Below are 26,079 nucleotides of genomic sequence, written 5' to 3' on the forward strand. Positions count from 1 at the left end.
ACCAACATCCAAGTAAAAATAGTCTTCATAGCTGCAGCCTCCAGCCTTCAAGTGTCGGAGTCTTCCTTTAATTAGTCTTTAGGTGCAGCTAGACATTTTCTGTACCAGCATCTAAAAGTTTGAAATGCCTCTCTGCACCCTCTTCAAGCAAGCTGAGAAGGTCAACAGATTCCTTCTGCCAAGGAACAGCTAGTTAGACTCCCAAGTGGAGCCCGAGTCCAGATGATTAACACCAGACATATGTTTTTGATAAGTTTCTGTGCTTGGCTCTAATAGAGAAAGCATGTGGGGGCCTTGCTGGCAAGCACACAGGCCATCTTCCCCTTTTAATACAAACAGCAAGCGACCCCTTTGCTTGGTCATGCCCCATTTCCAGGCAAGATGTGGGCTCCAGATAGAAGCAAAAGGGTTGTCTCCGGTTTCAGCTCACATAACCCTCCTTAACAAGTCCTAACTCAAAGCGGACAGCTTTAAACTGTGCCAGGATCTGCAGGGAATTTCTTCCAAATCCCATCACAAAGGCTTGTCAGATTTTGTCAGATTTGGCCAGGTGTTTGACTGCATCCAGGTGTTGGGGAAATGAAAACCACGAGCCCTGCGAGACCAGACACATCAGCGGCGCTGTGGGTCTGGCGGACGCGCCTTCCTCCCCCACCGACGGCCAGTCGTCCTCCCTGCCCGGCCCCTCCCGCCAGCCTCCTCTCACCCCCCCTTCTTTTGGAAGGGCTTCTGGGAGGAGAAGGATGAGGCGGGAGAGATCAATCTTTGAAGCCTTCCTAACAAAGATAAAGCCAACGATTTTCTGTCTTGTTTCAAAAGCTTTACCTCTCCCCCGCCTAGCTGGCCTTTTCCACAGGCCAGTGTGGAGAGCCGCTCTATCACAGGAATGATCTAGCAGACAGCAGTCAGTTTTCTCAAATACCTTCCACCCAGTTTCAGACCTAGAGTGAGAGGTTTAAAAGATACTTTAAAAATTTTGGCTCCTACTTGCTTCATTTTGAGTCTGTGAAAGGTGTCCAACACACCTTCCCCCCAGAGAAATACACACACAGCCTTCTTTATCATATCATTTTTTTTTTTTGCCGTTTCTGTCTTGTTTAAACACAAACATAATAACAATTGCTCTTTTAAGACACCCATTCCAAGCTCAAATGCTTCACTTGGTAAATCTGTCCTCTGGCTCCGCTGGAAGTGTCCCAGCAGAAATAATGGAGACAACAGGGTCTCATTTTTATAGAAGTACATTTATGTTCTTAAAAACTGACACACACACACAGTGAGATCACTAAATCAACTCAAAACTAAATCTCTTTGTCTTTCCCTGTGCTGAAGGGGAACAACTGAAAAAAGTGGATTTTTATTAATATCAAAAGCACACAGATATGGGAGGAGTGATTAAGCAAAAGAAAGAAACGTTTGTTCGTTTGCAAATAATTAGTAGTTTGAAAATGGTCTTTTTTTCCCCCTGAATTTGGGTTTAAACTAGTAGATGAGGCATTTCTGTACAATATAGAAAGAAAGGGGAGACCCTAGGCCCCAATGGGGATTTTCAGGCTCTTGTGTCAGCTCTGCCACCAAACTCACTGTGTCACTTTGGATGAGTCATTTCCCTTCTCTGGAACATTTCCAAGTCCGTAAAGTGAGTGGGTTTCTGTCTAAGGCCTTGTGCCCTCCTTCACCCGGGCTCTTTCTGGAGTAATTAGTTGGGGGAGAGGAGAAGCTTCAATCTGGCCCCCACCCTCTCCTTAGGGCCTGAACTAATTACACAGCCTCGGGTCGCACCCAGCAGCCCCTCTCCCCCACCCCCGGGCGTTGATGATGTCTCCTGGAGATCAGGCGCGGCTCCCAGCTCCACGTCCGGATGCTGGCCGCCGGCCTCGCTGCCGCGTGCATTAGCCTCTCAATGGAGACCTTCGGGGCTCCGGCCCCCCGCCGTCCCCGGCAGCATCCGGAGCGGAAAAGGCGCTGAACTGGAAGGGGGCTCTCCTGGGTCTAGACGGGCGCCTTCTCTAAGCGGTGAATTGCCGCGACTGGGAGGCGCGCCCCATTGCACCCCACGTGTTGCTGGAGTGGGGACCCAGGGGTTAAGCTGGACCCCCTCATCGTCACCGCCGTCCCGGGAAACCTGTCATTAAAGTCAATTAACTTTTCCCACACCCCTTGGCCGGTAACAACCCGCTGCTAGCTTCCTCCCCGGCTCCTAAGTGCAACCAGATGGGCGGCCGAGCTGCCCCCGCCGCGCGCCCGCCGGGGCCGCCGGGGGTTCCAGGGAGGCCGCCAGGGCCCGCGGCCCGGGCGGGGAGCAGGCCGGGGCGGCCACGCCGGGCCAGCCCCGGCGGCCCTGCAGCCAAGGTGGTTTGCTTAGCAGGCCCGGCTGCTTTCTGGCAGGAAATGAATAGCTCCCAGATGAGCTCAGGCAACCTGAGAGGTCGTGAGAACGGCGCGAACCCCCGCCTGTGCAGCCGGCAGCCTGCCAGGCCGCGGGGGGAGCGGGCGGCGGCGGCGGCGGCGGGAGGCCGGGAGGCCCGGCGGGCGGGCGGGCGGCGGCGGGGGGAGAGGGAGGAGGGAGCCGCTGACACACGAGCCCGCGCCCGCTCCCGCTGACAGGCAGGCAGCCGCCCGCGCCCGGCCGCCTCCCCCGCTTCCCCGCCCGGGGCCCCAGCGCCTCCCAAGCAGCAGGCCCTTAGCCGCAGAAACGCGGCCGCCCGGCCCGCCGGGCCCGGGGGTGGGGCCGCCTGCCAGTGTTTTTCCAGTTCCCCCGGTAGCTCCGGGCCGCATTTAGAAGCCGGGAAACTGGGCCGAGGCCAGTGTCAGGGCAGCACAGGCCCTCGCGGCCGCCGGAGCCCTGCCAAGCGGCAGGCCAGGCCTTGGACGGGGGCGGTGGGGGGAATGGAGGCGGGGTGGGGGATGGAGGCGGCGTGGGGAGCGGTCAGGCAAAGGCGGCTCAGCGCGCACCGTCGTCCCAAAAGAGAGCCGACAGACGGCAACTCGCGACTCCGTAAAAAAGGAATTTCATCTTCGAAAACCCGGTACCTACTAAGTGCCCAGTAAGACCCCTGCAAGCGCTAAAAAGATAACACTAAGTCCCACCCAGCCCCTGCCCTCCCAGAGCTCTCAGTTTAGCTGGGGAGACAGACAAACATCCAAGTGACTCACCCCCGACCTGATGTGGGACGTGCCAAAAAAGAAGTTTCAACAAAGGGCACCTAAGAACAGAGAGATTGATTTCTGATTTGAGAGGAAACCAGGTAAGGTCTTAAGAGAGTTGGCACCTGAAGCGGAGAGGTGACAGATGCGTTCCACAGGAAGAGATGGGAATGGAACTGTGAGGGAAAACGCAGAGAGAGGTAAATATGTAAGCCCAGTTTGGGGGAATTTCAGGAAGTTTGCCATGGTTGTACTGAAATTTTCAAATATATGAATTGGCTCAGAGGTCAAAAACATAGAGCCAAGGTTGTCTGCTTCTGTCCTTGGACTGCAGAATAGCCCAGAGGTTAAAAGCACATGATCTGGCTTCAGGTTGTTTAGGTTGTAAGTCCAGGCAAATTACTTATCTTCTCTGTGCTTCCTTTGTACCGTACGCGTCATTTGTACCTCACAGGGTGGTATGGCATACGGTTGAAGATGAAATGCATAAATGCAGGCAAAGCATTTAGAGTGGTGCTTGGCAGGTAAGCCCCCAGTGCATGTCAGCTATTAATGATTCCTAAGCCACAGTGAGGGATGTTCACCAAACGGGAAAGCCAGCACTGGCCTTTGCCCAGTGATTTCAGGAGCTGCTTGTAATTGCACCGGGCCCCATGTGAAAGCACCACTGCCTCTTCTCTAGGTTCTGAAGTTCATGTATGCATTCAATAATTATTGAACCAGATACCATGGAAATAAAGGGAGAAGAAAGGCATGATCTCTGTAGCTATAAAGCTCACAGTCTAGTAGGCCCAACAGACTAGTTTTTTAAAAAAAATGAATTACTCTATGTTAAGTGCCATCAAAGAGGAGTAGTGTACACTGGTGGTACAAAAAGATGGTGACACGTTGTAACAGGTAACTTTTGCGGCCTCCAAATCATGATTAATTTTTGTATAAATTTTTGTGACCATAGAAAGTGCTGGTATAGTAAATAACTAGTCAAATTCTACCTAAGAAAAAATAGTGTCAAATGATTAATTTGAATGAGCAGAGTCACCTTGATATGGTCAAGGAATGGAATGGGAGTCAGGGAATCCTGTTTCCAAACTGGCCACTGCCTGTGAGGTGCTAAGCAAGTCCTCTTAAATCTCTGGTCTTCAGTTTCCTCACTGACAAGGTGAGAAGCTTAGACCAGAAGTCTCTGAAGTCCTTCTCAAGTCCACAGTCTGTGATTATCTCCTCAGCATGCTTCCGTGTGCCTCTACATCTTGACACTTGTGATGTGGCTACAAGAACCTGTATCTACAAGAACCTATATCTGGCACATTTCAAAACTTTCAACCAAGGTCCTGGGATGATTTTACATCCAAGTATTTTCATCTGCAGTTAAGGATTTTGAAACAGACCTGAAGCATGGACCCTGTACTTCCATTGTTGCAAGGAAATAGGCCACATGTTTTCTTGGAGACCTTCTGTGTTAGTGAGAATCGTGTTCACTATATGACCCATCAAAGGAAGACTACATCTGACAGGATTAGATGTATCTAATATCTGCCACTAAGACCCTATCCTTCGCTGTGATATCTTGTTATCTTACTTGGAAAACAGAATAGCAAGAGTTAAAAATGCCATCACTTTCCCTCTTCACCCTAAGCACTTTCTCCCCACCCCCGCTTCACTTGCACACTTCTTTTCTGAAAAGAGAATGTGGTCTGTTGATTACCAGACTCTCTCCATTTAGGAAACATATTTCCCCAGCTGGTTAGAGTTTTTCTACTAGTACACTTACTGAAGTAACTAAACTTACTGAATTAGTCTGGTTAAACAAGAAGAAATTAGTGAAGTCAGTCTGAATTAGTGAAAAATCTGAATTTTAAATATCCAATAGGAGGAAGAACAGTAAACTTGGCAAATACTTGTAGTGAGTCTGAATTCATAGTTTACAGAAGCGCTTGCTTTCATAAAACTAATGCACTAAAGTCATTTAAAGACTGTATTCTCTTAAGCAGGTTAAACATAGCTCTTCAGTATTATTTATACTATAAATCTTTATAGTAAGAGTAAGAAGGGCCATGATGTGCAGCTCAAGTAAATAATTGAAGTCTAAATTAATAATAAGGCTTTACTGCAGCTATTCTTTCTGTGTCTGGATATGTTTCCAATTGTAATTTGCCTTTAGTGAAGCAGGGATCAATGAATCTTTTTTTTTTTTTTTTAGGATTGCAAGTATCAATGATAGTGATGTTATTTAAGGAACATTCTTTGTAGTTTACTATTTTGTTATTCACAAATGTGATCTGTTTTCATGTTAAACTAATTCTGCTAGTTTAGTCATCAATATGAGACATGAAATTTATAAATCAGTTGACAAAATCTCCAGCCTAGAGAAAAACTACTTCAATTGACAAACACCACCACTCTAAACTTGATGTTTTCTGTGACGTAGTTTCTCTTCTATCAGCTTTTACCCTAAGCCATAAATTTGTCCCTAAGGCATCAAAATGTAAAACAGGAATATTATTCCCTAAGGGGGCCAGGAGAGGGTAAATGCCATGTCAAATCAGTTTCAGAAGCAAGTACCATATATGACATTTAAGAGTAAAAGTACTGGGCCTCCCTGGTGGCGCAGTGGTTGAGAGTCCGCCTGCCGATGCAGGGGATACGGGTTCGTGCCCCGGTCTGGGAGGATCCCATATGCCGCGGAGCGGCTGGGCCCGTGAGCCATGGCCGCTGAGCCTGCGCGTCCGGAGCCTGTGCTCCGCAACGGGAGAGGCCACAACAGTGAGAGGCCCGAAAAAAAGAGTAAAAGTACTCGAGGCATTTCGTCATTTTAGTGAATACCCAGTAGATATCTGGGTTCAGGGATGAGATACAAACCATAAAGGAAGGCTTCCCGTACCCCAGATTTGTGAAGAACAAATACTCTCTCAGTGTCGTGGCCTCTCCCATTACAGAGCACAGGCTCCAGAGGCGCAGGCTCAGCGGCCATGGCTCACGGGCCCAGCCGCTCCGCGGCATGTGGGATCTTCCCGGACCAGGGCACGAACCTGTGTCCCTTTCATCGGCAGGCGAACTCTCAACCACTGCGCCACCAGGGAAGCCCAAGAACAAATACTCTTGAACAGAAGTCATTCTTTCCTGTGTCTGTTCCGTAATTAGGACCCATAAGATTATTTTTATACAAATAGAATCTTGAAGGATCAAACAGATATTTCCCTTAAAACTCTATATAACAAAGTAATTGTGGAATTGCCCAATAATACCTTACAGAGGAGAGTAAGCCTCTAAAAAACTCTGAAACCAAAGACTCGTTTGGATTATTTTTGTTTTCTTATTTTGGAGCTGGGGGAAGGGCACGATGGGAAGGGAGCATAATGTATGATCATCTAGAGAACTTGGAAACCACTGTGATCTCACTGAGATTTCATTTTAAGTTCAAACCAGGGAGTATCCATCCGAAGAAGAGACATTTTGAAACAGTTTAATGCTGGGAGCAGTTCATAAAGGGTAACTTAAAATGTAATTCTTGCTTCCAATTTTCGCACAGCTCCTATACAAAGACCTGAGGCTATAGTCATATTTACACGCATATGCTAGTTTAAAAATAGAAGTTGGATTTCAAACAATTGATCATCTTGAGACATAGCAACTGGTTTCTAACCTAAGTGGGGTTGAATTCAACTTATTTTTAAAATAAATTTATTTATTTATTTTTGGCTGTGTTGGGTCTTCATTGCTGCGTGTGGGCTTTAGTTGCTGCGAGCGGTGCGCGGGCTTCTCTTTGCGGTGGCTTCTCTTGTTGTGGAGCACGGCTTTAGGTGCACGGGCTTCAGTAGTTGTGGCACGTGGGCTCAGTAGTTGTGGCTCGCGGGCTCTAGAGCGCGGGCTCTAGAGCGCGGGCTCGGTAGCTGTGGCTCACCGTCTTAGTTGCTCCGGGGCATGTGGGATCTTCCCTGACCAGGGCTTGAACCCGTGTCCCCTGCATTGGCAGGGGGGTTCTTAACCACTTCGCCACCAGGGAAGCTCCTCAACTTAACTTTTTAAAAGGCAAGTTTTCACGTTCAGCGTACAGCCTCCAGCCACGGGTTCAGATCTTGCTCTGTGCTGCCCCTCATCTGAGGGAGTCCCTCCTCAGCCTTTCCACTGTTCTCTCTGGAAACTTGTTCTCTTAATGCCCCTCTACCTGCAGCCTCGGTATGAACACCCCCCGCCCCCCTGCACTGCCTGGTTCTGCTTTTCTTTTGAGCCTACTGGGTGGGTGACACATCATTTTGCCCACTCCACGTGTGAGTAGGGTAGGAAGCAGGGTAGGGGAATGAGGGGTGCGGTCCCAGGGCTGCAGAGTGAGGACCTATTCCCAGTGCCATCCCCCCCCCCCAACAGCCTTGCCCAGACAGGGCTTTTCCTTCCACGGGAAAAGTCTGGTGTCATCCAGCTCTCCCACTCCTTGGTTGTCAGGTCCTGGTCAGCTCTCCTTCTGACTGGTCCTGCCTTCTCCCCTTAAGCTTATCTCCACCTGGCTCCATCCTTCCCTTCTTTCTCAGGGACTGCACTCTGGATGCCTTTCCCCTTCATCAGGGACGTGGCCCACAAAACATCAGCTCTTATTCCTGAATTTTCAACCTCCTTTACATTTTTTACTTTTTCCTCAGCATATAAATACATTAATTTTCTACTGTCTTTCAGAGCCAGCTTCTGCCACCCTGCACTCCTCTCTCCACCCATGACTGCCCTCCTCCCTTCTCACCAAGGACCCTAGACTCTAGTTCTAGCTCGTAGCCTCCCCTGCCTCACTTCTCTCTCACTGTTATCCCTGCAGCCAGACTTCTGAATGCCCCTCCCTCTGTGAACAAATCAGATGGTCCCTCTTTTGTTCTTTCCTCTGTCAACATTTGTGAGGTTCTGACCATGTGCAGACTCTATCCTGGACATTCTCTCCTTCCTTAGACCCCCTGACGCCTCTTTTTCCTGACTTCCTCCAACCTCTCGGGTGACTTCTCAATATCTATCATGGGATTTTTTCCCCACGACCTACGCATTAAGGTTGCTGTCCCTGAAAAGTCTATCCGTGCCCTTTTCCTTTTGTCACTCGTCACCCACCACAGTGACTGGCATCTGCATGAAGACCACCACCAAATCTGGTATCTTCAATCCCAAATTCTGTCCTGAGCTCCAGACCGTGGACCTAGCCACCCACGGGCCATCTCCACATGAAAGTCAGTAGGTCCCCATCTCTGCAAGGTGTCCTACCCCTGTCTTCCCAGGCTTAATGCGTCTTCCTCAACCCCACCACCAATCTCCTCCCTGCATCCCACAAGACACCAGGAACCATCAGGCTTCCCTGTTGTTCGAATCTCAGCCCCCTTTGTCATTGCCTTTGTGCAGGAGCTTCGCGGTTTTTGCTTTCACCTCCTTCAGTCTTGCCTCCCTCCAACCCATCAAGCACACTCCAGTCACACAGCCAAAAAACCACGTCACCGAGAGAAAACTCCCAAAGGCTTCCTATTGCCTCCACCTCCGGAGAAACTCGTGTGATTTGCTCCTGACCTACCATCTTGCCTTTTATCCTACAAGAAGTCAGCATCCCATCCATGATTCCCCTGCACGCAAAGCTGCACCAGTGCCATGAGCCCTCCATCCCCTTACACACACCGTCCCTGCGCCGGAAGCATCACTCTTCCACCTCTCCATCCAGAGACCTCCTACATATGCATCCTTCAAGACTTTGCTCAAGTCACCTGCTTCCAGAAACCCATCCTGACCCCTCCCCGTCCCTCTTGCCCCCTCCTGGAGCATTCAACACAGCACTGATGATACTGGATTATAGTGTCTCTTTATCTCTCTGCCCAACCCAGACTGTGCAAATTTTGGAGTCAAAAACAACATATTTTTTCTCTACTCACAGCATGTGGCACAATGCCTGCCATACAGAAATCCTTCAGGAAGCTACACATTACTAGTATAAGAAGAAGGAGGATATTAATAAAAATAACAACTCACATTTGAATAATACTTTAAGTCTCACAAAATGCTTTCTCAAACACTCTCTCATTTGATACCAAAAGCAATCCATGTAGGTAAGTAGGACTGAAAATGTTATTCTCGTAGCAAATGTGGATAATTTGTCTCAAAGAGAGGAAATGGTTTGGCCAAGGTGGCAGCTAGAGAGTGACAGAAACCTGTTCTCCTCACTCTTGCTTTGCTGCCTTGGATGTGTAACTGAATCTCTTAGGGCACAAGAAACACAGGTCCCTTCCATCCTCCTGTCTACAGAGTGGCAGAAGAACTAATGCAATTGAAGCCAAGGTCTTTTTTACATGGAAAGCTTAATGATTCTCAATGGAAAATAATAAAAAAAAAGAATATAGATATATATGTAAATATATATGTATAACCGAATCACTTTGCTGTACACTTGAAACTAACACAATAATGTAAATCAACTATACTGCAGTAAAAAAATAAACTGGGTGGAACAACAACAACAAAAAAAACTTAATGATTCTCAGCACAAATGAATTGCCAGGAACTTTTCAAAACCAAAAATTATAGAGAGAGAATGGGAAAATAAATCCTAAACTTTAAGAAGTAAAAAAAGTATCCAATTTTGAAGATCATATTTGTGTGGCTGGTTTGAGAGTCATTCTTTAATAGGTGAATGAGTCACACCATGACCCAGAGAAATCAGTGGGTAAAAGCACCTAAGGGTGTAACAAGGGGTTCCGAAGCACCAGCCATGGGGTTGGCCACACCAGAACAGCTACTAATACAGGGCGGCTATTTGCAACAAGATCAATACAGTCTCTGTAAGCAAAATGTCCCAGAGCCACGAAGCAGTTTCTGAATTTCCAGATATAGTTTGTTTGGGCTTTTCTTTCCTGTCTGTGACTGCTGGTGTTTGCATCCCCGTTTTGTGGCAGATCAAAATGAGCATGTATTACCCGAGGGGTTTCTTTAGGAGAGACAGTTTGTTGAGGTCACCTGCAGCTCAGGATGCGATACCGGAAGCCAGGGGCATACAGCACCAGTGGGTCACCGGCCCACAGAACAGCTCTTCATTGCAGCTGGCTGGTCATTCACCAGGGATTCGTGTAGCACCTACTTTGTGCCAGGCACTCTTCCAGGCACCAGAGTTTCTGCAGTGAACAAGACAGGCAGGCCACAGCTCTCAGTGAGCACATATCCCACTGTGGAGAAGACAGTTAAAGAAAAGAAAAGAAAGAAATAAAGGAGAGAACGTCAGCTCATGATAAATACTATGAAGAAACTAAAATCCAGTGCTGTGATAAAAGGGGCAGAAGTGTGGCTGGGGGTCTAATTTGGGATGGATGATCAGGGAAGGCCTCACTGAGGAGGTGACTCCTGAAGCCAGGAAGGCCATTAAAAAAAAAGCCCAACCTGATTTTACAGGTCCGAAAATGTCACCTCTGGCCAGCCAGGGCAAGGTTTGTAAATGGCTGACCGTGGTGCCCGGGACCACAAAGAGGACCAGTGTCATTGGCTGCTGTTTCATGAATACAATTACTAAAAACTTCTCCCAGTTTGCAAAGCACTTGAAATATTCGAGGTAGAAGCCAATTCAGAGAAAACGGATGCAATTCCTTTGCTTCCTGCAGGAAGAAGTGGGGTGTATGGCGGGAGCTTTGGTTTTGTATCTATGTGTTCATTCCATAGATAATCCTCTGGGCCTTCACCTTGCACACGGTGGTGGACTGGGAACCCTGGGGATGCAGTGATGAACAGACGTGAAGGCCTTCAGGAGGTCACAGTCTAGAGAGAGCCATGGTGTATGGACCATATTGGAGGAAAAGTGCTGAAAGCCGTCATCCCAACGCCCCACCCCGGTCTAGCCAGGAGCCCTTCTCCATGGTTCTGTACTTCTCCATTCATTTATTTCTCGAACATTTATTGTATACCCATTATGTGCCAAGCCTGGAGATACAAAGGAGAATAAGGCAGATGGGGGTCCCTGACTTCTCAGGACTTAAGTCGTAGCCAGGAGGAGAGAGACAATAAAACATCAAACAAAGAAATTAACAAGGTAATTTCTAAACTGATGAAGTCTTCTGAGGAACAGAAAATAGGGCATGAGCTAGCATGTTGGTGGGGGAGGGAGGAGTCCTCTGGAGAAGACTGTGAAGGGTGGGAGGATCCAGCAAGTCAAGATCTCAGGAGAGAACATGACAGGCAGGGCCACGGTGGGGGAAAGTCCAGCAGCAGGAAAGAGCAATGGCGTGCCGGGGGAACAGCAAGGCCAGCGTGCCTGAAACATGCTGACCAAGGGGAGTGGGGCCCTCACTCAGCCTCAGAAAGGCTGGCAGGTCACATGGGGCTTTGATGGTCTCAGTGAGGAATTTGGGTCCGACCCTAAGAGCAATGGGAAACCACTGGAGCCGCGATGCCCTATAGAGATCAAATGTGAGCCACGTGTGCGATTTAAAATGTTCTAGTAGCCACATTTTTTTAAAGGACAAAGAAACATTAATATTAATTTTTTATTTAACCCGATATATCCAAAATATTACTTCAACATGTAATCCATGTGCAAAATTATTAATGGGATATTTTACATTCTATTTTGGGGAACTAAGTCTTTGACATAGGTGTCTGTGTTATACTGACAGCAATTCTCAATTCAGACCAGCCACATTTCAAGTGCTCAGTAGACACCTGTGGCCAGTGGCTGCCATCCTGGCTAGAGCAGCATTGGAGGGTCTAATGATAATCGTCTTCCCAGATAGCCAGGCTCAGGGCTATCTTTCATTTCTCCCTTCCCCTCACACCTACCTGCCAGGAACTTAGATAGTTCCCTCTCAAACCACACATCTATCCCAACATCTACCCCAGCTCAACTGTCTTCAATATTTTGCACATCAGTTATTGCTACATCCTCGGAATTGGGCTTTTTGCCTTTGCTCTATCTCCACCAATCTCTTGCCGCCGGACTACTGATGTTTCTGCTAAAACACAGCTCCCTCTTCTCCCTTTACCCACCCCCCCCCAAATCTTCCATAGTTCCCATTGCCCTCATATGACACAGTTAAAACCCAGGTCCTACTTGGTCCACTTCATCTCACTTGCACCAGTGACTTATGCAAGTAATGAAAGTCATGTAATTTTGTTGCCCAGAATATCCTTAAACTCTATGAACAGTTGTAAAAACATTGAAAGCTTTCAGGCTTTTGTTTCCATTTATTATTTCCCTTTAATAGTAATTTTCCTCTCTGTACAGAAGTGTTCTCTATTTTTTTCTTATTTGATAGTTTTTATTTTGTGAAGATTTTTTTTCTTTTAAAGGCAATTCCAGTGACCTGCAACGTTTGGATATGAGTTGCCTACTTATTGCTTGATTTCTTGGTAGTTCTCATCCCACAAGCCAACTGCTAGCAAAGGTGACACATGACAAATATACATCATCAGGATAATGTACATAATCACATGGGATGTGTGTGTATATAAACATTTAAGCGGAAGTAAATTTAATTGTGTTTTGAGCCACGTATGACATCACTTGAAATCACAAGAAACTCTATGAGCTATAACAAGTCCAGGCTGGGAATCTCTAAAATCTTCCTTGACTTTGGTTTTGACCTTATAAGAACAACTGAGCTGCCATCTTTGAAGTAGGGTTGAAGGCCATTCCTCATGTTTTTCTTTTTCCCCTTGGTTGAAACATTTAAGTAGCTGAATATGTAATTTTTGCAGACCCCACTCCAAAAGAGCCATCAAAACCAAAATTCACATGATGCCCACATGTCCACACAACTGCTCTTGACTATGGATGTGAGATATTAACTCCAGAAATAGACTGGATGTGAATTGAGTCATAAATTGCTATTGAAGGAAGTTTGCGCTTATATCCCTGGAAAGTAATATTAAAAGGCCAGGGGTTCACAAGCCTGCTGCAGCTGGAGTCCCCTAAATCTTGTCTATCAACTTGATTTGGCTTGATTCTAATTTGGTTTGAGAGCCTACTTCTGTTCTTTGCATGTATTTGAGTATAAATGAAGGTCTAATAGTACTTTTTGCTTGTCTAACAGGCACATAAAGGCACTTCTCCTTGCCAGACCATGGGGTCCAGGGCTTTTCTAAGAAAATCCACCAACAAAGCTCATAAAACTTGTGGCTCCCCAGGCTGCCTCGAGTTCTGGTCTCCAATTTTCGTATTGCCTCCCAACATTAAACTCTTACTGAGCACCTACTATATGTGTGCACTGTGTCACTGTGGAGAGACAGATGAATGTGACACTAGTCTCTCCATCTCTGGAGAATTTAGGTATAAATAAAATATTTTCAAAAGGGGGGCCCCTAAGGTGATTCAAACAAAATGAGGGCTTCTTTTTTGAAAGGCTGGCATGCCAGCCAGTTTGGCAGTTGAGAGCAGAGGGAGAAGTGAAGAGGTTAGAAGTCCCAGGGCTGGGTGTGGTTTCCAGAGGGAGGGCAGAGAAAGGCCAGGTCTGACCGGTTTCATGTGCTAATGAGTCACAGCCATCAATCAATCCTTGTTCATGAAAGCTGCCTCTTTAAATCCCCTGGAGGGGGCCAGCTGGAGCCAGAGCCTGACCTGGAGACCTCGGCAATGTCACTTGCCCTCATTGAACTGCCGTTTCTTTATCTGTAAAATGGGAACATTGGATCATATGGTCCCAGGAGTCCTCCCAGTAGGCCTGCCCCCCTGAATGAGGGTCAATACATGTGGACAGTGTGAACCGTGGAAGTATTTATGCCCGACGTTGCAGTTAGATGGCTGTGTTCCATGAGTTGCAAGTCTACATCATCTGCCCCCAGACACAGAGCCCCTTTCAATGGCTCTTTTCTCCACCCTCGTCCCGAATCTCTGCCCACTCCTATTTCTGCCTCGTTTGTTTCCCTCTACCCGCCTCTGTTTGGTTCATGTTTCATTCATTCATTCAACAGCTACGTTTAGCACCTTACTATGTAGTGGACACTACATCAGGTCCCCCTCTCTCTCCCAGCCCCACTCTGGGGTGAACTTCCAAGTGGAAAGGGAAGAAGAGAAGGCAGGGAGACTGGGCTGTCCTGTGCAGTCAGGCTGGTCCCAGGAACCTGACGTTGGGCTCCTGAGCTCCAGGGAGGGCCCTGCCACCCTGTGCGTGGGCCACGCGGCAGCAGCCATCCGTTTCCTGGATTCTCGCCAGATTCCCTGGACGGGGAGGGGAGTTCCTGTTAACGGGGTCCTACTACACTTCAGGCTCAGCCTTTCAAAATGAAAGGGCCGCTCCCTCCTCCTCCCCACTCCTCCCTCCCCAGTTCTCCCTCTCCTGTTACAACCGTTTCAGGCCTTTTGGCCTCCTTACTGCTTGAGGATATTTGGGTTTGTTGATGGGCCCAGAGAGGAGGCAAGTGACCCCAAGAAGTGGAAGGGCGAGTGTGGGCGTGACAAGCCTCAAGGAGAGGGCACTGGCCCCCCAGCAGAAGGTTAAAGCTGAGTTAGGAAGCTGTGCTGGGGGAGGGACGTTTGATGGAGTGAGGCCCCTGGTGAGGCCTGACCGTAGCTGAGTAACTAGGTTTCGGGGTTCAGGTTACCTGACAGCAGCTGGCATTTCTCTGCCACCTCCAAGTCACCTGCTCTCCCCTCCCTGTGGCTTCTATTTCTTTGAGCTGGGAGGGGCTGTTGTGGAATCTAGTTGAGACTCAGAGCTGGAGGACACCTACCTCAAGGGAGCCAGGGCGAGCCCCTCTCCCCGCTCCATGGACCAAGTGGCGGGCCTGGGCCCCACCTCACCCGGAGACTGACATCTCCGTGAGGGGAGCCATCACCTTTCCTTCTGTCCTGTGGGAGTTCCCATCGCATTTTTCTTGCTCCTGAAGAGTGCTCCTGAATGTAAGTAAGTAAGGAGGTGGTGAAGGCAGGAAGGCAAGGGAGTGTTGAACCAGGGACCCAGGGCTGCCCAAAGTTGCTGCAACTTCCGAATGAAAGAAGAAAAAAAAAATCTCTGAGTTGGGGTGAGGAGGGCTGTTTCAGAAAGAAATGAATTGGGATGAGAGTGCGGTGGTGGGTGTGGAGAGAGGGAGAGGGAGTGAGAATGAGAGTGATTTACGGTATTCTGAGAGCAAAAAGTTAGCCTCTGGTCCCTTGCCACAGCCTGAGAATCTCCGCATCTCAATCTCTCTCACTTTCCTCGCTTCTCCTGCCCCACACCCCTCTCCCTCTCTGTCTTCTTTTGCTTCAGTGGTTTGTGTTATCACTTGCCAAGCTCCTTGGGACCTGGTGTGTACTTCAGCCCCAGCTCTAAGTCTTCCCCCAACCCCAGGAATGGTACACATAAACCACTGAGAACGGAGCCCTCCTCACCAGAAACAGCACACGACCTTCTGCTCAGCCTCTGTGGCCTTGGACCAGCTCTTGGGATGGGCTCCTGTCTGGAGACAGGCACCCACACAGCCTGCCTCACAGACGCTGGCCCGGCCGGCCTAGGGAGCCTCTACCTCCCAGGGGAACTGGCAGGCCATGCCCACCGCCACCCCTCACCCTGGGCTAAGCCAGGTCCAAGGCACAAGGCTTCTCTCCCTGGGGACCAACCACACAACTCAGTGACCTTGAGAAACTTATCTTTGTCTCTACAGACTTCCCTTTCTCTGTTTTAAAATAGATCAGAGACTTAACGCTGCTTAATTCATAAGGAAGCTGCAAGGAAAAAGACTGGCCTGTCCTGAAGTGTTTTGGCTTCCTGAGAAGAGCCCAAGGTTCCAGGAAACCTCCTTGAGCCACATAGACGCATGCACACACAGACACACGCACGATGCACAGGTCAGCCCCCGTGCTCCCTTCGCACCGCACCCATTCCCAGACGGGGCTGGAGTGCCGGGGACGGGGACGTCATTTGTGCACTACTGGATCCCGTGCAAAGTAGTGCTTGGAATAAAGTTAATGCTCAATAAATATGTATTGAATGAATGAGCTTGACAAATACTGCCTGTGTCCTTTCCTTGTGCCAGTCACCATGCCCTCAAGTTGCTCACGGTCCAGGAGAGAGACAAGCATGTAAACAAATACAGCCAACACAGAGTGATAAGGGCCACCAGGACAGAAGAGAATGCAGGGCACGGGAAGGCTCAGAAGAGAGAGTTTGGCTCTGCCCTGGGGGGAGCTGGGGAGACAGGGGTGCGGAGGTTCTGAGCATTGCAGGAAAGGTGGGATTTCATCAGTCGGACAAGAGGGGCAGGGGCTGGTGGCAGATATCTTCCAGCAGAGGGAAAACATGTTCAAAAGCACAGAGCCCTGAACCAGCATGGAAGAGTCATGACACCCACGAATCGTCCCTCCCCGGAGCTGGACCACAGGAGGGAAGCGGAGCGCTAGGAGATGAGCAGGGGAGGCTGGGGGCTGGATAAGGAGGGCTGGATCCTGTAGGTCATTGTGTCTCAATACTTTCAAGTGATTCCTACACTAAACTTCAGCATTCTTCTTGGACCCTTAAAATATAATAGTCTTACTCATCTCTCTGCTGATGGAGAGACTGTATAAACATGACGGGTGTACAAAACCTCCACAGTAACTCTGAGACTCCCCCGACCCCCGTGCCTGTCTCCACATCAGCGTCTGTATGTTGGAAAGCATTACTTAGGAGGACCGTTTAATTTATCATTCAAACTGGTCCACTCTGGGGAGTGAAAAGGGTCTCTATGAAAAACTGCACCAGGGCAACAAGCAAGAACTAGGACCATTCTGGGCAAATCAGGATGTCAGGTCACCCTAGCTAAAGGTCTTAGGCTGCATTGAAAGGTTTTACAGAGGCAAACAGTGTGATCAGATTCGTGTCATTGGAATTGAGTTACTGTCTCACTGTCATTTCTTCACAGAACAGAGGGAGTAAGAGGATAAGGACGGTTCAGATGTTCTCGGAGGCCCTTTCCAGCTTTGGCATTCTATAAATCTGTTTGGTAGGCATTTGAACAGTGAGAAGGGTTGGATAAAACATTACCTCAAGGAAGTTTTGGGGGTGGACTGCAATTCAACCTAAACTGTGAAGATCCATACCAATATCCTGTGTTTTTAGTTGAAACCCAATGAATGTACCCAAGAAAAACACTCCCAAGGAAACTCCACTCACCCCCCCGATCCAGGAAGGGAAAGGCGATGCCCATGAAAACATTCCATTGAAATTAAAGCCCTGCTGCCCATCAACCTCTCCCACAAGTCCTAGCCCTCCCTCCCTCCTTCTTCTGACTCTGGTGGCAAGCAGGTGAGATGTGAGTGAATCTGTGTAAGGATGTGAGCATGAAATGCTTCAGTTAGTGCGGTCGGCTCAACTTCCATAACAACCCTCTCCCTCTAAAAGACCCTCTCTCAGAGAAAAACTCTTCATGGCTCTTCATTGCCCAGAGAATTAAGCACAAACTCTTCAACTTCCATTTCAAGATCCTCTACAATATGAAGACAAGCCACTTTCTTCATGCACTTTTTCTTACAATCTAATTGGGCTTTGTGATGAGCACACTTTATATTATTCTCCCTAGGTGCTAACTCAAGTTTTCTACACCCTACTTATCAAAATTATATCATAAATTTCATCTCTTCCATGAAGCTTGTCTTTCCTCCTCCCTCTCTTCTTTTCTTTCAAGTTACTGAAACACGTATCTTTCAAGATACGTATATACTATACTTCTAAATAAAGGTATAATTTATGAGTGCTGGTATCTATCTCTGAATTCTCTTTCCTAAGGAACTTACAACAAGTGTGGTTTAAAGATGTTTAGATTCGCTTCTATGTGTCCCACAGTAGGCTATTTATGTCCAGTTTGGAGATGCAAAGGAACTAGAATTAGCCAAAGGCTTTGGAAAAAGAACATAGTTGGAGGATTACAGTATCTGATTTCGAGACTTATTTGAATGCTACAGTAATCAAGACAATATGATATTTGTGTAGCAATGAGCAAATAGGTCAATGGAACAGAGAATCCAGAAGTAGACCTCACATATATAGTCAACTGATTTTTGACAGACAGGCGAAAACAATTTAATGAGGAAATGTTGATCTATTCAACAAATTGTTCTGCAACAGTTGGATGAACAATGCAAAGAATAAACAAAAAAAGACCTTTGATCTATACTTCACGTTACATTGAAAAAAGAACCCAAAACAGATCTTAGTCTACATATAAAACCTGAAACTATAAAATTTCTAGAAGAAATATAGGAGAAAATCCTTGTGGCCCAGGGTTAGGCAAAGATTTCTTAGATACAACACAAAAAAGCATAGTACATTGCAAAAAATTAATAAATTAGACTTCACCAAAATTAAGAATATCTCTTCAAATGACACTGTTTTGAGAAATTAAAAAAGAAAAACACTGGTGAAAAAGATAAAAAAGAATTTGGAGAAAATATTTGCAAATCACAGATTTGATAAGAGAACTGTATCCAGATTATATAAAGAACTTTCAAAACTCAATAATAAGAACAAACAAACCAATTACAAAATGGGCAAAAGAGTTAGACTCTTCATCCAAAAAGAATATGGACGGCAAACAAGCACAAGATAATATGTACATTCTTAGTCATCAGGGAAATGCCAATTAAAATCACAATGAGAGGGCTTCCCTGGTGGCTCAGTGGTTGAGAGTGCCTGCCGATGCAGGGGACGCAGGTTCGTGCCCCGGTCCGGGAAGATCCCACATGCCGCGGAGCGGCTGGGCCCGTGAGCCATGGCCACTGAGGCTGCGTGTCCGGAGCCTGTGCTCTGCAATGCGAGAGGCCACAACAGTGAGAGGCCCGCGTACCGCAAAAAAAAAAAAAAAAAAAAAAAAAAATCACAATGAGATATGCCCCCATGACACACCCACTAAAACCAGTCAAAAACTAAAAAGGCTGGCTGTATTAGGTGTTGGAAAGGATGTGGAGTAACCAGAACTCTCACACACCACTGGAGAGAATGTAAAATGGTACAACCACTTTGGATTTTAAAAACTTAAACCTATGCCTAACATATGATCCAGCCATTCCACTTCTAGGTACTTACCAAGAGATAGGAAAGCATATGTCCTTACAAAGACTTATCCATAAATATTCAAGGCAGCTTTATTTGTAACAACTAAAAACTGAAAACAATACAAATGTCTATCAATAGGTGAATGGATAAACAGATTGTAGTATATCCATACAATGGACTACGCTCAGCAAGAAAATGGGAAAACCTGTTGACCTATGCAACAACATGGATGAATCTCAGAATAGTTATGCTGAGTGAGAGAAGTCAGAAAAAGAAGAGTACATCCTCTATGATTCCACTTATATAGAATCTACAAAATGCAAACTAATCTATAGTGACACAGGCAAATCAATAGCTGCCTAGAGACTGGGAGAGAGAGGCAGAGAGGGTGCTGGAGAGGACAGAGAGGGATCACAAAGGGACAAGGGGAAACCTTTGAGGTTGATGGATATATTCACTATCTTTATTGTGGTGATGGTTTCCTGAGTGTACACGTGTGTCAGAGCTTACCAAATTGTACACTTTTTTACATACACTTTTTAAATTGAAGTTTAGTTAATTTACAACGTCGTGTTAGTTTCAAGTGTATAGCAAAGTGATTATATGATAGGAAACATATATATATGTTCTTTTTCATATTCTTGTCCATTATAGGTTATTATAAGATATTAAGTATAGTTCCCTGTGCTATACAGTAGGTCCTTGTTGGTTATCTATTTTATATATAGTAGTGTGTATCTGTGAATCCCAAACTCCTAACATCCCTCCCCCACCTTCCCCTTTGGTAACCATAAGTTTGTTTTCTATGTCTGTGAGTCTGTTTCTGTTTCATAGATAAGTTCATTTGTGTCACATTTTAGATGCCACATATAAGTGATATCATGTGATATTTGTCTTTCTCTGACTTACTTCACTTAGTATGATAATCTCTAGGTCCATTCATGTTGCTGCAAATGGCATTATCTCACTCTTTTTTATGTACCACATCTTCTTTATCCATTCATCTGTTGATGGACATTTAAGTTGTTTCCATGTCTTGGCTATTGTAAATAGTACTGATATGAACCCAATTGTACACTTTTAATATGATTTTATTTTATGTCGAGAATCCCTCAATAAAGCTTAATTTTCAAAAATAGACTTATTTCTAAAACCTAGGAGCTCAGAGTCATGGTCTCCCTGAAGAGACACCACCAGAAGAAGAGAAGAGTTTTCGTTGGTTTGTCTACTTTGTTTTAACTGCATCGAGTCCAGCATCCTCCACAATCTGGCCCAACAAACTTACAGTGGACTGCTGTTCCCACAAAGCTTCCATACCGGCTACTGGATCATCTGGGTGGGAGGAGGGGTAAATATCTAAGTCTGATTTCTTGAGACTTGCACCAAATGCTTCTGAACCACAAGTGGTCCCCTGGGATAGGATTGAAAGACTAGTCCCCAGGGCCTTAGAACTGAAAGGGGATTTTGGGGTCTTCTGGTCCCACCTCCATCCCATGTGGGAATCCCCTCCACTTTGGAATAACCATCATCTCCCCTCTGACAATATCTTCCAGGATGGAAAACTCCACTATTCATGGATAGGATGCAAGTATGCATAGGATGCAAGTAGCTACGTTCCATCAGGAAGAAACCAGAGGAGGACAAGAGGAAGTGAGAGAGCTGTCCTCTTGATCCTGAAACCCATCAGGATTCCTATCTTTTCTTTCAATGTGTTTCCTTAGGAATCTTAAATTTGGGAGGACATCAACATCTTTTCCATAGACAAATACATTTCCGTTGCCCTGTGATGGAAGAGGGATGGGGAGAAAGGGAGAGAGATCAATTTGAAAAATGAGACTTGAGTTGCCAACAAATTCTTTTAAAAAGGAAAACAGTTTGCATTTCTGACCCAATGGGCTATTTCTGTTTGGTTGGAGCAGTTTATATGTTAGTTAGCTCCAAAGAATTTTGAGTACATCTCTTAATGTTTCATTATCTTGGCTTTCCCAGTTTTGCGCATTTAGAATCAAGAGCCTGGGCTTGCCTTTCTGCTGCTCAGCAAGGCTCATAAGAACGCTGGGTCTGGGGAGAGAAAAAAGCTTTGTACAGAAAGACCAGGGCTGTGTCATTTCTATTTCTCCTTGACACCTTTTCAAGCTTGGTGATTTCGGCTACTTCTCTGAAGGGAATAATCTTTTAAGCTCTCCATCCAATCTGTTCTCAGACAGGAGTTTAAACTCTCTCCCTTTCAAAGTTTATCAGACAGATCTACAGAGACTTCCCGGGAGGATGTTTACAAAGGACTTTGAGTGTTGCCAAGAAAAGAGAGAACGAGAAAGGTAGGGTTTCTGAAGGGCAGTTTCAGAGGCAGTGAGGTTAAAACATAAAAGGACCTTTCATTCTCTTACTAACAGGTTGTCCTAAGGCCAGTGGTGGGCAAATCAGTGTGTGACAGGGGCAGATGTCTTCCCTGTTGGAGAGGGTCCTCATCATCACTTGAGTCAGTGGAATTTGCTTCTTAGGGTAGACTTGCTCTCTGCTGTTGCAGAGTTGGAATTATTCCAGAGATGAAAGCTCATGGTTCTATTTCCCCTCAGCCCTCTGCTTCTTGTAGAATCACTTTATTTCTCTGGGGGATCTTCTTAAAAGGCGATGTCATGCTTAGTAACAGAATCAGATCGACATGACTGTGTAGCAGTAATCGTGTAAGAATAAATTCTTCTCCACTGGGGAGAGGAGAGTTCTAGAACACGGTAATCACCATATCCAATAAATCATGTGATTCAGGCACAGTGCATTTGGAGTATGGCTTCAGTAATAGCAGAATTATTTAGAAATTGTGTACCTATTCAGGTATTTGCAACCCTGAAGGTCCCCAACTGTAGAAATCTAAATGCATTTGGTTTATTAAGTTTGGATTCATTATGTGAGAAATTTCTCCCCATATTTAAACATATGTTAATACAAAGTTAGGTCTGGAGAATAACTTCTTTTAATGTATTACTTAGGTGTTTTTAAAAAAAAAATCTATAAAAACAAACACTTCTACAGCCAATCTTAAGAAACAATTTTTCTCTCTGACCATTTTATCCAGTAAAAGATAAGTTTTCATCATCATAATCAAGCAGAAGAGAAATGATTCCCAGTGAGCTGCAGGGCAAGTTGGGTAATTGTAGTTAATTTTAATTAACAAGCTCTGTTTTTGAATTGTTAATCTCCATTCCTTTCATTTTAGTCAAGACAAAAACTAAATGGGTTTCCCCCCTCCCTCTTCAATGAACTATTACATTTCAAATGTCTTAGGAAAAGAAAATGAACTTATGCCATTCGTCATGAAGCTGAGGTCTTCAACTGTAGGAAGAAAGACCTTGTTACGCATGGCAACGTCCTTGTGTGATGAAAAAGAAAACCTAAAAGATCCTCCAAAGAGTATCCACTGCAAAGTGAGTGGGTGGGAGGGCTGTGTGTTGGGAGAGAGGGGAGGAGGGTTGGCATTCAGCAGGAAATTTCCACGTGGGCCCAATAGACAGGGAAATCATAATATTAGGTACAAAGCTCCAGCCTTCAAGTCATGTAACATTACATGAAAAGTTGGGAACCAAATTTTATGTTTCATGATACTGTTTTCAACACAGCATGTGCACGCGCATGCACACACACACACACACACACACACACACACACACACACACACACTTTCTTTTTGGCTGCGCCATGGGCTTGCAAGTTGTTAGTTACCTGACCAGGGACTGATCCCGGCCCTTGGTAGTGAAAGTGCAGAGTCCTAACCACTGGACTGCCAGGGAATTCACACACTTTGTTTTAATTAGTCTTTATTTCTTAAAGCACTTTAAGTTCAGAATTTTTTTTTAAAGAAGAAAAACCATGGGTCTCTACATATTGCCAAGAAAGACCTCTAAGAACAAAGAGTAGCAGTAAGATTATTGAGAATTAAGCAAAATCCTAGAACAGGCTTCATCGATCTAAGTTACTTCTACCCACCACTGGGTGGTAGTATGATTGAAACCTTCATTCCCAGGTAAACTGTCCTCAAATCTCCCTCACTCTCCTCGGGTCACTGATGTCACCAGCTGGGACGTGTGTTTGTGTGTATCTGTGTGTGTGTGTTTCTTTTGAATCAACAGAATGCTGTCCTGATTGAATGTGATCTGCAGCCATCGTGACAGAGGGTATTGTTCTGCCCTTTTCAATCAATGGTTTTCCATCCAGAGGACAGAGGGGTGGCTTAGAAAGAGGTCACCACGGGGCATGTGGCCTGCACTATGGTCCTGGGCTTGTTTTATGACACCAGAAGATATGCATAGTCAGCCCAAAGGAAAGAAATCAAAGTCTCTCAATTAAATTTTAAACATACACCTGTCAATGCCACTGCCCCACTGAAAGTCAAGAACCTTACCGTCGCCTAGTGTAAAGGATCTCAAACTTGCGTCAAACCCCTCTGAGCTACAAGTTTGGAAAGATTTTTGCTTGTCAATGTGTTACTTTCATTAAATCATAATTGGATTTCTCATTTTTCATTAATTAAACTACTAACAATAACAGCTGCCTTTAATCAAGGGCACACTATGGACCACCCCTAACAACTCTGTGAGGTGGATGTGATTATCGGCCTCATTTCACAGGCGAGGACACTGAGGTTCAGAGAGATCAAGGCGCTCCATCAAAGTCATCCGCTCAGGAAGTGGATGAGCATGGTGTGACCCCAGACCTGTCTTCCCGTCAAAGCCCAGGTGATTCATCACAATTCTGTTTGGCCCAGCAGAGCCTCCGGTTGCAGGAAGCAGTCCCCGGTGCACCCACACGGCCAAGAGCAAAGGAAGGGGGCATCCTGTGGACACTACAACCCCTATCCAGGCAAATGCGGCATTCCCGGCAAGCTCTTGGAGATGCTGAAAATTGTTCACAGACCTCTTCTCATCTTCCCCGCCATTAACACCTTCATCCCAGAAGTCTGTGGGCTCAGAGATAGAGAATCACTTGCTAAGTTCCATCCCCTCACCTAAGAGACAGTTTGATTTTCAGTGGGACTGTGCGGTGGATATCTGTGCCAGGACACGGAAAGTGTGCCTCCCAGCCCCTTCCACTGTTGGAGACCCCCGGAAGAGGAGAAATGGTATACAGGCTTAGGCATGACATGACTCTTTATTTTCCTTATTATTATTATTTTTTTCCTCTGCAAAATTGCTTTCCCTGGGATGCTATTCCTCACTGCCCAAGAAGTAAAGTCTTCAGCCTTGACTAACAAATATCGGAGAATTCTACTGTTATTTTTTAAAATAATTCCTTCAGTTGTATGATGTGACGAGCGTGTGATCTGCTTGCTGTCTCTGAGATTTCGGAGATACCACATGCTGACTGGTGCTGGCGATTTTGAAACAATCTGGGACCTAAACCTACAGGCCAAGAAAGACAAAGAGAGAGCCGGGCCATCAATCATTAGCAGATGTCCTGAAGCTGCTTTCTCACACTGCAGAGGTGGGAGTGGGGTCGGGCAGAAGGACGGGAACATTTAAATAGATCTTACTGGGACTTAAAAAATGAATTAGTACCATTAGATCTTTGAGACAAGCTGAGTCGATGTTGAAAATAATATTTGAAGGGCTTCCCTGGTGGCACAGTGGTTGAGAATCTGCCTGCCAATGCAGGGGACACGGGTTCGAGCCCTGGTCTGGGAAGATCCCACATGCCGCAGAGCAACTAGGCTCGTGAGCCACAATTACTGAGCCTGCACGTCTGGAGCCTGTGCTGCACAACAAGAGAGGCCGCAACAGTGAGAGGCCCCGTGCACCGCGATGAAGAGTGGCCCCCACTTGCCGCAACTGGAGAAAGCCCTCGCACAGAAACAAAGACCCAACACAGCCATAAATAAATAAATAAATAAATAAATAAAATTTAATAATAATAATATTTGAAGAACACCACGAACCCAGCTTCTCTTTCAGGTGAAACGGCCCAGGAGCTCACATTTCTGTTGACTGTTAGCTGCTGGGGGCCTGGCCTGAGCCTATTCATCTCTGTGTCCCCCAGTGCCTCATATACAACTTGGCAAGGAAATATGGGCTTTATTACTAAAAACAAAGTCCAGAACCTCCAGAGTTAGCACTGGAAGAAGACTAGCTAGGGAGCAAGATGGGGGTCTGGGGAAGGCAGCTCCAGGGAACCTCATTCCACATAGGACTCCCCTTCCCCTTGAAGGGGTACCACTCTTACCTCCATGATGGTCTCAGGGAAGGGCTGGACTTCCTCTAACCTGTAGCCTCAACCATCTTTCTAGGCGAGGTCTGGAGCCTGCTGAGGGAGGCAGGAGCATTATAAAAGACTCCACCAAGGGAACAGAAAATCCACAAGAGGGAGGTAACTAGATCCAGCGAGTCTTGAGAATCTGGCTTTAAAACATGGCTTTACATATCAACACCTTGTGGGTCACCGTGGACCCTTTTCCCTGCCTCTGTGTGGCAAAGAACATATCTCTCAGCAGGGGTGCCTTAAGCCTCCAGAATTCTCCATGTTGGCTGCCCGAAGACATTGCACTTAAGTAATTCAGAAATTTTACAAGCTTTACAGTCAAATGTATACTTTTTATAATATAGTTAGAAATATTTTTAATGAAAGAAAGAATTAGACTATATTAGTACGTGGAATTATACTGTATTAACACATGGGAGACCACTAACGGAAATCTATAACTCATTTTAGGGCTGACTTTAGAATAAAAGTTGCTACCTCTACATACTTGAGGAGTATCAGTTGACGGCAAAGCCACCCTCAGAAAATTTTCCCATTTGCAACCCGGACACGGTGTAACAAAATAAATTACGGAAATTTATCCAATGCAGAGGCTCATAAGACAGCAACTGGCACCCCATTCTCCAATTTCAAGATTTTATGTTAGTCAAGACAAACAGCCTCTTGTTGAGTTGATAATTAATGTCATACATTTGAACATAGAAAATAGGTTTATACCAATGAAACACCACTTTTATTTGTTTTATATATT

This window comes from Mesoplodon densirostris, chromosome 5 (assembly GCF_025265405.1).
Source record: "Mesoplodon densirostris isolate mMesDen1 chromosome 5, mMesDen1 primary haplotype, whole genome shotgun sequence".
In the NCBI taxonomy this organism is placed as follows: Eukaryota; Metazoa; Chordata; class Mammalia; order Artiodactyla; family Ziphiidae; genus Mesoplodon; species Mesoplodon densirostris.